Genomic DNA, 12,156 nt, shown 5'->3' on the forward strand with positions numbered 1-12,156 from the left:
CGCACGTCCTCAAATTGCTCAACTAACGAGTGAAACCATCGACAAAATGGGCTCGGAAGAACTGCCTCATCCCCTTTACAGTCCTGATTTAGCAACTAGTGATTTCCATTTGTTTGATGCTCTGAAGTAGACATTACGTGAGAAAAGGCTCCAGGACAACAAATAAGTGAAAAAGTTTGTGAGAAATTGGTTCAAACATCCAGATAAAGAGTTGTTTGCAGCTGGAGTAAAAAAACTTGTAGCTTGTTAGAACAAGTGAAAAAATGTTCAAGGGGATTATGTTGAAAAGTAGAAAAAGGATTGTTTTGTAAAAATAAACGCTTTTTTCTCCTGACCACTTTTCAACTTTAAATATTGAATGACCCTCGTACATTTTTGAACATTTAAAGCAAGTTGCCAAACTTTGCACTATTCTGAAATTTTATCAAGATCTCACTGAATACTTGTGAAACTTATTTCAGACAGAACTTCATTATAGATCACTGCATTATCTACAAAAAGTCTGAAGTTGCTAACAGTATTGTCTGCAAGGTCATTAATAGACAACATGAACAGCAAGGGTCCCATCACACTTCTCTGGAGCACACCTGACATTATTTCTACATCTAACGATGACTCTCTATCCAAGATAAAATACAGCGCCATCCCTACCAAAAAATCCTCAATCCAGTCACAAATTTCATTTTATATCCCATATAATCATACTTTTGACAATAAGCATGGGTGTGGTACTTGGGATGTTTATATTTTTCCACCTCCACGTTGCAAATGTTTTGAGTGAAACGCCCAGTCGATGCGCTGTTGTTTTCACGTCAATTCTACCAACATTGAGAGTTGTTTAGTTCTCGGGGGTTCTGTAAAATTTCTGGATTCATGTCTCGTCGCTGTGCAGCCTATGAAAAGATTGAGGAAGACTCCCAAATAAATTCCAAAGTACAGTGCAGTTTTGCTGTAGCAATTTTATACTGATAGGTTTCCTGGTACATCCTGACCATGTGCTACATTTCTTTTGATTAGTTACAGTATTAATTTCACATTTATATTATGTTTCTCACATAAGAACAATGTTAATCAGCAAAGCATCATTTTCGAATTATATGTATACTGAAATAGTGGTTATTTTTGTATGTAATTTGGAAACAGGTCACTTTACAATTGGACAATTAGGACTGGTGTTTATCTTTAATGCACTCCAAGGGGTTCTGATAGGTAGCAATGAGATACAGTAATATTTCAATACCCCTCGAAGAGTTGTGCCTAGCCTGATAAACGAAACTCTTTTCACAGAAATATTAATGTGATTTATGTGATACTGTACTAGTTGGACAAAATAACACAAACTGCATATATCTTAAAAGGTACAAAAGCGGATCATGAAACTTTACATACAGCTAAATTTTCCAAATAGCTACAAACATATACATCAAGAAAACAAGAATTGGAAATACGAGATTACAAAGAAATTTCCATACTTTTACAAAATCAATATTTACATCAAATTTTCTGAATGAATGTTTTTCCGAAACTATCACTTCTAGAGCGTCCATTAATTTTCCCTCCTTCAAACACTCAAACACAACTAAGCTAACAAATCACAAATTTGATTGGATTGATTACGTTGCACTTTTAAAGTGTCCATATGACATGTTCTAGAATAATATTATCATTAAAAGACAGAAGAATAAAATTTATCCTAATAGTCTGCAATACCACAATATATTTTACTAATCTTATCAAACATGAATTTTCAAAATTAAATTTGTATATTTACATTGTGACTGTTCATTTATATCCAATCCAGGTTGTTGTCACAAGTATCTGAATATACTATGTATAGTCAATATTTCTTGGCTTTGTATATCAAATGCAATAATGATTCAAAATGTTTACCAGACATCCAGAAAGTCAGACCAAATTAACACTGACAAACTGCTTCAAGATTTTATAAATTGTGACAAAATAAGTATTAAGTCAATAAAATTCCTGAAAGTGGCAAGATACACTTAAGCAAGAGAAAATGTAATTGTGCTATAGTTAGCAACCTTGCAGTAAGGAGATTCTGCAAAAAAATCCAGAACCTTGTCACATAGCATCTTATATTTCATTTCGTCAAAGTCCTCAGTCCGTCTATTAAAGTTGTCATTTCCTACCCCTCAATACCAAACTAATCTCCAGATTGTGTCTTGTGAGATATGAGTGGTGTAAAATAATAGTTTTTCCATGTAATTTGGTTTGCTATGTGTCATAGTTGTTCAAAATAACTCTCAAGTTTAATTTCACATCAGCATTTCCTTCAATCAAAATGTATAAGAGTTCTACTTCATGCCATTCAAATTATTCACAAGTTCAGTTATGTGTGACTGCACAGTACCATCATCATCGTAATGCTCTCAATTAAACGAATCATCAAAACCATTAATAAATGAGGGTTGAATACCACCAGACCACCTCAGAAGCATTGCATATCATATAACCTAAATCTATCATCATCATCATCACCCAAATACCCCTACGAAAATGCAAGCCAATACAAACCATCTTCCATCAATAAACCGTAAACATCAATTCATGTGAATCAGAAACAGGAATGAGCCTGCAACCTCAAATCCTTAATACAAATGCAAATCACAACATCACTTACCTTATTTCAAGACAATCCTCAACAATTCATATCAATTTCAACATCTCCCTCCTGTGTACATAACTGAGTGAAACATGTATATAGTATATCATGACGATAATCCCCTCTTAACAGCATATATCACTTCAACCCTTTCATAAACCATAACATCTTTAAACATCCCATGTGTTCTTATATATAGTAACACATACATTCAGTTGTCAATCGTATAATGGCATGAGAAGCAAACATAGTAATTCCTTCCATGTGAATAATATATATAAGATAAAAACATTGAAAAGATATATATAGTTCGTCGTAGCTGCACAAATGTACCATAAAATCTGTAAGTATGTATTAATAAGCTTAGTGTATCTTCACACAATTCACCTTTCATTTCTGGATAAGCTGATATAAATACAGTATGGACTGTTGTCTGTAAAGATGTGTAACTGTTCCTCACTAGAAAATACATATAGGTTGTTCCTGGCAACATAAGTTCAAATCATAAATCTCACATATCAGTAATAGTCACATTCGGTAGGATGTAAATGTCAAATTATCAATACATCTGATGATGCAGATTACTCAGTCAAAACAAAATGTATCTTATACTACAAATTACATCACATGACAATATCTTACATACGAAATATAAGCAAACATAGGTACAAAAAATTAACATATGTATTGTTGGAAGTTTGTGTGTCAGAAAGCTATCATAGAATGTGGCATCAGTGTTTTCGAGAAGAAAATGCCACATTAGCTGGGGCACCTTGCATAAGCCACACGCATAGTACTCAATGATTGTGTACCCCTCTGAGGGATTGCAATTATTGCACATAAGGTTTCAAGTGAGTGACATTTCTTAAACCAAATAGCTTTTTTGATTTGGTATAGATAAGTCGGTAGGCGTTTGGATGTAGTTTCTCATAAACTTCTAATGGACCAATGTAAATATCGAAAAATTGCTTGATATCTCTATTGATTGCCTCGGATTTCTCATAACTTCTGGTTAAGTCTATATCACCTACATTGTACTGTGTAAACTTTCCTTTTGAATCATGTTTAAGCTTTCTCTTGGCACATTGTGTTTCAATATTTTTATTTACTATTTCCATTCTCTCGTCCAGTGTTAACTCATTACAGACACGGAAATTGATCAATTCATACAAGATGTTTGGTGCGTGTTTGTTAAAAGGGACTTCATAAGGCATAAAGTCAGTTGTTGTAAGTTGTAAGGTGTTCAAAACATCTTCAAAATCACATATGTAACTTGACCGATTTGTATGATCTTTAGAGCAGTATGTCCTACAAAACCTGCCTCTTTCACGCATATAGCGCTCAGTTGGGTTACAAGATGGAGAATAAACAGAATTAAGGACGTGCTTAATGTCTTCATCTTTGTCAGCCAGAGTGGCCGAGTGGTTAAAGGCGCTACAGTCTGGAACCGCACGTCCGCTATGGTCGCAGGTTCGAATCCTGCCTCGGGCATGGATGTGTGTGATGTCCTTAGGTTAGTTAAGTTTAAGTAGTTCTAAGTTCTAGGGGACTTATGACCACAGCAGTTGAGTCCCATAGTGCTCAGAGCCATTTGAACCATCTTCATCTTTCATGGAATGTTTCCAAATGTTAGATGCAAATTGGCTCCCATTGTCTGAAAGAATGGCTTTGGTTTTACAATCTGTGTGAAGTAATCATTACAGAAACAGTTTAAAATTTTCCTGCTTAATGCCTTCTTTAGTGGATACAATTTTATTAGTTTAGTGAATAAGTCAGCAACTACAAACAAATAACTATAACCCTCTTTAGTTCTTGGCAATTGGCCAAACAAATCAATTCCTATTAGTTCCAATTTGCCTTTTGGTACAATACCTTGCAAATAACCTTGGTATTTCTGATTTGTGACTTTTACTCTTTGACACTGATCACATTTCTCTATAACCTGTCTTACTCTTTTAAACATATTATTAAAATAGACATTTTTCTTAAGTTTGTCAGTGCATTTCATGATTCCACAGTGTCCATAGGTCTCATGTGTGTACTTAATTAAAACGTCAACACATTGTATAGGCCAACAAACCTTCCAGATGTCAGAGTCAGTCTTATGTCACCTGAATAAAATACCTTTAAAGTTTTGATAATACATGCCAAACTTTTCATAACTAGTTTTACCAATAAGGCTTTTCACAAGTTTCAAATCATCATCCTGGTTCTGGTATCTCCTAAGCTGACTGCAAATGTAAGTAATTTCCTTTTCACCCTTAATCCCTCTCATGTACATTATTTTAAACACTTTGTTATCCAATAGTTCTTCTTCCTGACCACCCCCCACAGGTAATCTAGACAACACATCAGCAATTACATTCTGATCGCCGTTTATATACTGAATGCTATAATCAAATTGTTGTAAAAATGTAGCCCAACTGGTTAATCTACTATTGAAATGTTTACAGTCTTGAATATAATATAGAACTTTGTGATCCGTGAAAACTATGACTTTTTGGCCTGCTAGATAGTTCCTGTATTTAGTGAAACCCCATACAATGGCAAGTAGTTCCTTCTCAGTCACCGCGTAGTTACGTTCATGTTTCTGCAGACCTCAGCTGGCAAAACTGATTCCTTCTGTTGAAAGAAATGTACACCCAATCTGTAATCTGAACTATCTGTCATTAGGCAAAATGGTAGTGAACAGTCAGGTCTGTGGAGTCATTGTCTGTTATTTAATTGTTGTTTGATCTCATCGAATGCAGCTTGACACTGATCAGTCCATTCGCATATGGTGTTCTTTTTTAATAGCTCTCTCAAACACGGTGCATTTAAAGCTTGGGTGCTGACATACTTACGATAAAAATTATATAGACCATAAAATGACCTCAGCTGTTTCTTGTTCTTTGGACAAGGAAACTGGAGAATTGCAGAAATTTTATCACTGTCAGGTAGAATGCCTTCTCTGTTAATTACATGGCCTAAAAACTTCAAGTATGATACACTAAATTTGCATTTACTTAATGTAAGGGTCATACCGCCTTGCCTGAACTTATTGGCTAATCTGTACAAAGTATCAAGGTGTTCCTCCCAAGTTTTGCTGGTTATTAATATATCATACACATAAATAATTAGTTTAGATAGTAGTTCACTTCCAATCACATGATCCAAACCTCAAATAAACTCAGCTACAGACACATTCAGCCCAAACAGAGCAACACAAGACTGAAAACATTTGCGATTATATAAAAAGGCTGTGTACTGCCTTGAATCCTGTGCTAATGTGATTTGATGAAAACCTGAGGTCAGATCCAGGCTAGAAAAATGTTTTGTATCATTGAATTTGTACAAGAGATCCTCCATGTATTCAGGATGATCTGTTTCTCTTTCTATAAACTTATTCAGGTGATGCGAATCCAATACCGCCCCAACACCACCATCCTTTTTTGAAATACAGACCATCGGGCTGTTATATGGACTGTGACTTCTCTCTACTATTCTCCATTTTTGCATATTCTGGAGTTCCCTCTCCACTACTTTCCTTTTACAGATAGGTACCCCATAAGGCTTAATGAAAAAGAGTTTGTGTGGCTTTAACTTCAAATGACATTCATAATCTTTGACCCTACCAGGTTGATCACTAAAAATTCCTGCTTTTCCTGCTTTTCAGACTCATTGAAGTCATTTGCTTTTTTTATCTTTTCCAATATGGTTAGGGAGTAACTATCATCAACCAAATTCTGGTTATTGTGATCCCTATTTTCCTCTTCCTCCATGTAATGCCTACACTCTGGATAAATTATTTCCCTACTATGGTTACTACTGTTTGTACTTGAATTTAACTGGATCTTTACTTTTCCTTGAATACTGGCCTTTGGTTCAGTGTACAGTAATTCTGAATTTTGCCAATCAAAACTCACCTTTGCTTTAACTATCCAGTCCATCCCTAAAATCATTTGCTCATTGAGGTCTGGAATAACTAAACAACCACGTTCAAAATTAATGTTGCCAACAGAAAATGTAATTAAAGCTTGTTTATTTATTAACTTACTAAACTTGCCAGTGTCACCTTTAATCCGTACACCTGTGATGGGAAATTCAATGTAACTTTCATTGTCTTTTATCCTGTTCCTCAACTTGGCTGAGATACTACTAATGGGACTGCCAACATCAATCAAACAAAATCCTGACCAATTTTTAATGCTTATTTCTACGTAAGGGCTACCTAAGGTAATATTTGGGTCACTATTGACATTCTCTGCCAGCAAGTCAATTTCTAATTCAGTTGTATCGATGTTGTTACATACTTCTTTACCACAGGTTTCAATGTCGGAATCAACATAAGATTGAGTGTCATTTATGACTGGAATCAAATAAACATGAAACAGATACCTTACTTTCACTAGACTTAAAATTATCTTTCATGGATGGTTCTGATTTAATGACTTCACTTCCTTATTATTTTCTAAGCAAACTTCATTTTCACTGATAATAGATTCCAAAATCTTCTCACCTATCAACTTAGCTTGTTCCTTCTTATTAGTAGATTTACTTAAGATTTCTTTTATACAAATTGTTACCAACACATTGTTTGAACTCTTAGTATCTTCACATGAACCAATTTCACATTCAGAGTTACTTTCAGCTGCAACACCATTATCAATAACTTCAACATAAAGAATGCAATCTAATTCCTCTTTTGTACATATATCATCAAATACATCATCCTTCACAACACTATCTTTATCAAAATCATCATCAAAATAATCTTGGGTAATGCCTCTGCATACACATCTGCCTTAACTACTAAGTGTTCAACATCTGAAGTTGCACTACTGAAATCGCTACCTGTTTCATTATCCAAGTCAGGTGTTATTTCCTCCTATTTGCTACCAATTTGTACTAATATAGATACCTCATTATCCTTACCTTCATCAGAAAACAAGCTAGTGATACCATACATATAAGTTCTGTCTACATCAGGTGTTAATGTGTCTTCAATTAATGCTAAGTCATGTTCTTTAAGTTCAAACTGTGGGCCTGCTTGAGTATGTGCATTATTCAATTCACTCAACATGTGATCCCAAAAGATTTGCTTATAACTATTATCATCTAAGTAGTAGTCACTCTTTACATTACATTTAGGATTGTTTTTATGTTTCCGTCTCTTTAACCTCCTATTTGCCTGGTTTGTGCCATAATTATTCACCTAGAATTGACAGACTCCCAACGAGGTGGTTACCCGTTTCCCTGGTTGGAATTGCTGTCAGTATGTCATGTGAGAAAAGTGTGAGGTGTGTTTCACATGCTCGATGTTTCCGAAATCCAACTCCAGATCTACGATATTTCTGATCTGGGGCAAAAGCTTGATAATGGTGCCCCCCTCCCCCTCGAGCTTTTGAGATGGGACATCAAAAATGTAAAAAAATCAAAAATCGAGTTTTCAAAAATATGTTCAGTTTGTAATACACACTTTCTGAAGAGATGATATACTTGTTATTTGGCTTTAAGTGTGGCAAAGTGCAGTGCCATGCCTCTTCACACAGCATTATTCTATCGCGTATAACTGTATTTCGCACCGTGGAATTCAAATGTGTATATTTTGTAATGGAAGCCACCAAACCTATATTGAGTATAGGGGAAACTAAAATAAAATATCCTGTGGTGCCTCTCCAGCTCCCAGTCGGTCTGTTTGATATTCTACCCCCCTTACAAAAAATTCACAAGAATAAGAACGTTTCAATTGGCAATTTTTATTGCCTATTAGCTAATAACTTTCTCTTCTGTGTGACATAAAATTAAATATAGGAAACATAAAACCAATAAAGACAAGAAGCGAGCAAGATAGTACACATTTCTTCAATCCTTAGGTCCTAGCATTTTTTTCTCTCTAATTTTGCTACAACCATACACAGTGTGCTTTCCTTCCTGCAAAAGAATCTATCATCTCATCTAAGTTCGTCAAACGTTTTGCTACATGAAAAATCAAATTGTCATTATCTAATACTGAAAAAGCTGTTAATACGAATAGTGCCCTAAGATTGGCATGGTTTCTATATTTGATTATATCTATTTTATCATTGACTGCTGGATAAAACGAAACAGGCCCTTCTAATATAGCAGCAGTTGTAACATATGCCAAATAAGCGAGACATTTTTGGCACAAATGGTCATTTTTGTCCACCTCATTTACATAAATAACATGACAGAATATAATTCATGGAGTAACAATATCAAACACTTATTAGGCCTCTTACAAGCAAAAAGTTTTATGTTAGCAAATAGTTTCACATTTCACTCATATGCTCCAGTTTCTCAAGTATGAGATCGAAGTGTATCAGTAGTACGAAATTTTTATATAAATTTTGAATCATCATATTCTTCCATATAACTTATATGATGTCCTCACTTCTTCTCCTTCCTCATTCTAACAAACAATCTAGTCATCACTAATTATGCATGTATTTCTGCATTGTCGAGACTTATTCTCCAGTTAACTTCACTAACCCTGCAAGAAATACTGGTTTGGTTATTCCACGTTTATTCTCTGGTTAGGTGTTATTACATTATCGTAGAACGCGTTTTCCGCGCTATTCTGAGAATAGATCTGAATTGGCTGCTAACTATGCACTGTACAACTGGCCCTTAGTAGAGTAGCGATATGCAAACAATTTTCTGTCAAAATTCCTTTTTTTTTTTGGATACACCAGGAAGACAATACGCAGTTTTTTACCCGTTATTCCTGTTAGTCCTTTATTTGCACTCTGGTAGTCTGAATCAATGGACTTAACTAGTAATTGTAACAATGCTTAACATTTGCGCACCCATCCAGGTTTATTTGGTTTTTCCCATATAGCTCAATCCCTTTTGTCTACAGGAAAGTTTTTTTTTAATTTCTAGATGTGACAGGGATTCCCCTAACAAAGACATCACAAACACTATGTATGCATTCAAAAATCAACTTAGGATTAGTTTAGAAATCAACTTAGGATTTGTTAAAAAATGTAAAATAAACAACAGGCAAGTGTTTCAAAATTGTATGAATAATCTAAAGACCAATGTGTGCTAGACGCTAGGCACTTTATGAAACGAGTTTTTTTTTCCTTCAAGAATATGGATTTTGCTCCCCTGAAATTGCCTCCTGGGACATATACCCTGGTTTTTGCCCCTCTTCCCCTTCTCCCCAGTTCCAGGGCTGTTAAAATCTATGCTGATTGGCATTGAGAAAGGCATTCTATAAACGATTCCTCATTATGTTTGAGCCGAGAATATATTCTAAGATTTTACAACAAATTGATGTCAGGGATACTGAGTGGTAGCCTTGTTGATCACTTCTACTAACCTTCTTTTAGGCGGGTGTGACCTGTGCTTTTTCAAAATACCAGGCGCGGATGTGTTTGAGGGCTCTACAATAGATTGTAGTTAGAAGAGAGACTAATTCTGTTGTGTATTCAGTACAGAATCTGATATGGATTCTATCGGGCTTTGGCGTTTTTTCAATTTTTCGATTTCAGCTGTCTCTCAACATCACTGACACACACTTATTTCATTCATCTTTACAGTGGTACAAGAATTAAATAGGGACAATTCTCCTGGATTTTCCTTTATCAAGAAATGGAGATAAGCGTTTGAGCTTTTGATTTTTTGATTTGTTACCCTCAATTTCAGTTCCTGTCTCATTTGTTAGAGGCTGAACCCTACCTTCGGTGCCACTAACAGCCTTTACATACAGCCAGAATTCCTTTGCCTTCTGTGAAATATTATTTGACAATAATCTGCTATGGTAGTTTTTGAAGGCATCAAGCACTGCTCTCTTGCCAGCCAAACGCTTTTCATTCAGCATCTTTCGCTATATAGCCCTACACTTTGTTTTACACCTCTTATGCAGTAATCTCTGTTTCTTTAGAAGTTTCTTAACAGTGACTGTATACCATAAAGGTTCTCTCCCATTATGAACTGTTCTACTGGGTACATATATATCCAGTGTGTGGTCAATTATTCTTTTAAACTTGAGCCTGGGTGCTTCTACATGTTCTTGTCCTGTGCTGAAATTTTCAATTTCCTCATTGAGATATGGCACTACTCAGCTTTCATCTAGTTTACTGAAGATGTACATCTTACTGCTTGTTTTAGTTGTCCTTTGTACTTTAGTAATCATTGTTGCCACAACCACATCACGGTCACTGATATGAGTTTTGATTCAGACATCCTCAAAGACGTCAGGCGTATTTATTGCAATCAGATTCAATGTAATGTCATTGTGGGTGGAGTTACTAATTATCTGTTCTAGGTAGTTTTCAGAAATGGCATTTAGTAGTTTTTCACAGGATATCTTATCACTCCCACCTCTAAGAAAACAGTAATTTTGCCAATTAATTGTTGGATGATTAAAATATTCACTGATTATTACAGTATGGTTGGAGAACTTATGTACAAGTTTTTAGTTACATTGGGAAGTGAGTCTGGTGGACAATATTGTAGAAGAATCCAGTTATCATTTTATTCCCACCTGTGATACTGAGTCTTGCCAAAACACTCCCACATGCAGCTTCAGTTTCTATCTCAATGGGTTTGAATTTCTTGTTCACTACAATAAATACACCACTTCCATTTTCCATTTGCCTATCCTTTCGATACAAATTAAAATTTTGGCAAAAAATTTCACTGCTATAAATTTCAGGTTTCAATCAACTTTCTGCACCTAATATTATGTGAGCTTCACGTCAAACTCTGGCACTATGTTGCAAATATTCAGACAGTTAACCATTAGGAATTTAATACTCTCACCTGTGGGAGGCACTGCTCTCGCTCTTACACTCAGAGGTGGTCGTGTGACTAGGGCCTCCCGTCAGGTAGACCGTTCACCGGGTGCAAGTCTTTCGATTTGACGCCACTTCGGCGACTTGTGCGTCGATGGGGATGAAATGATGATGATTAGGGCAACACAACACCCAGTCCCTGAGCAGAGAAAAATCTCTGACCCAGCTGGGAATTGAGCCCGGGCCCATAGTTTTGACATTCTCTTGTGCTGACCACTCAGCTACCGGGGGCAGACGATATAACACTGATATTCTGGGTTTCCAACAGCTATCGCTGTGTGTGTTGGATGAAGAGTCGCCTAATTAAAAAATCCTTGTGTGCACATCACACACAATCACCTACCTAAGTAGCAGCCTCTGACATGTGGTGCACACCTGATCCATTTAGGGAGACAGACACTTCTCAACCTTATGGCGCAAGTCCAGTAAGTCGCTGCCTAGCTTGTCACACAACCTTTGAAGTCTCTGGTTCAGTGTTTCCACTCGAGTCAGAACCCAAAGGGGCATGTGCAGTTGTGGGGACAATGCTGCAAATTGTGAGCTTCGTTGAAACTCCATGCACAAGGCTGGTCTTCTCAACCTTCCCTGCCAGTCGCTGGAATGACTCAAGTATGACATTGCAGTCCATACAACAGGGACCATTTGTTCCACTGTGCGCGAAAATCTGCAGTTGGTTGCACCCTGTTTCCCACAATGGCTGCCACAAATTGAATGGGGCTTCCAAGCATA

This window comes from Schistocerca cancellata, chromosome 2, assembly GCF_023864275.1.
Source record: "Schistocerca cancellata isolate TAMUIC-IGC-003103 chromosome 2, iqSchCanc2.1, whole genome shotgun sequence".
NCBI lineage: Eukaryota > Metazoa > Arthropoda > Insecta > Orthoptera > Acrididae > Schistocerca > Schistocerca cancellata.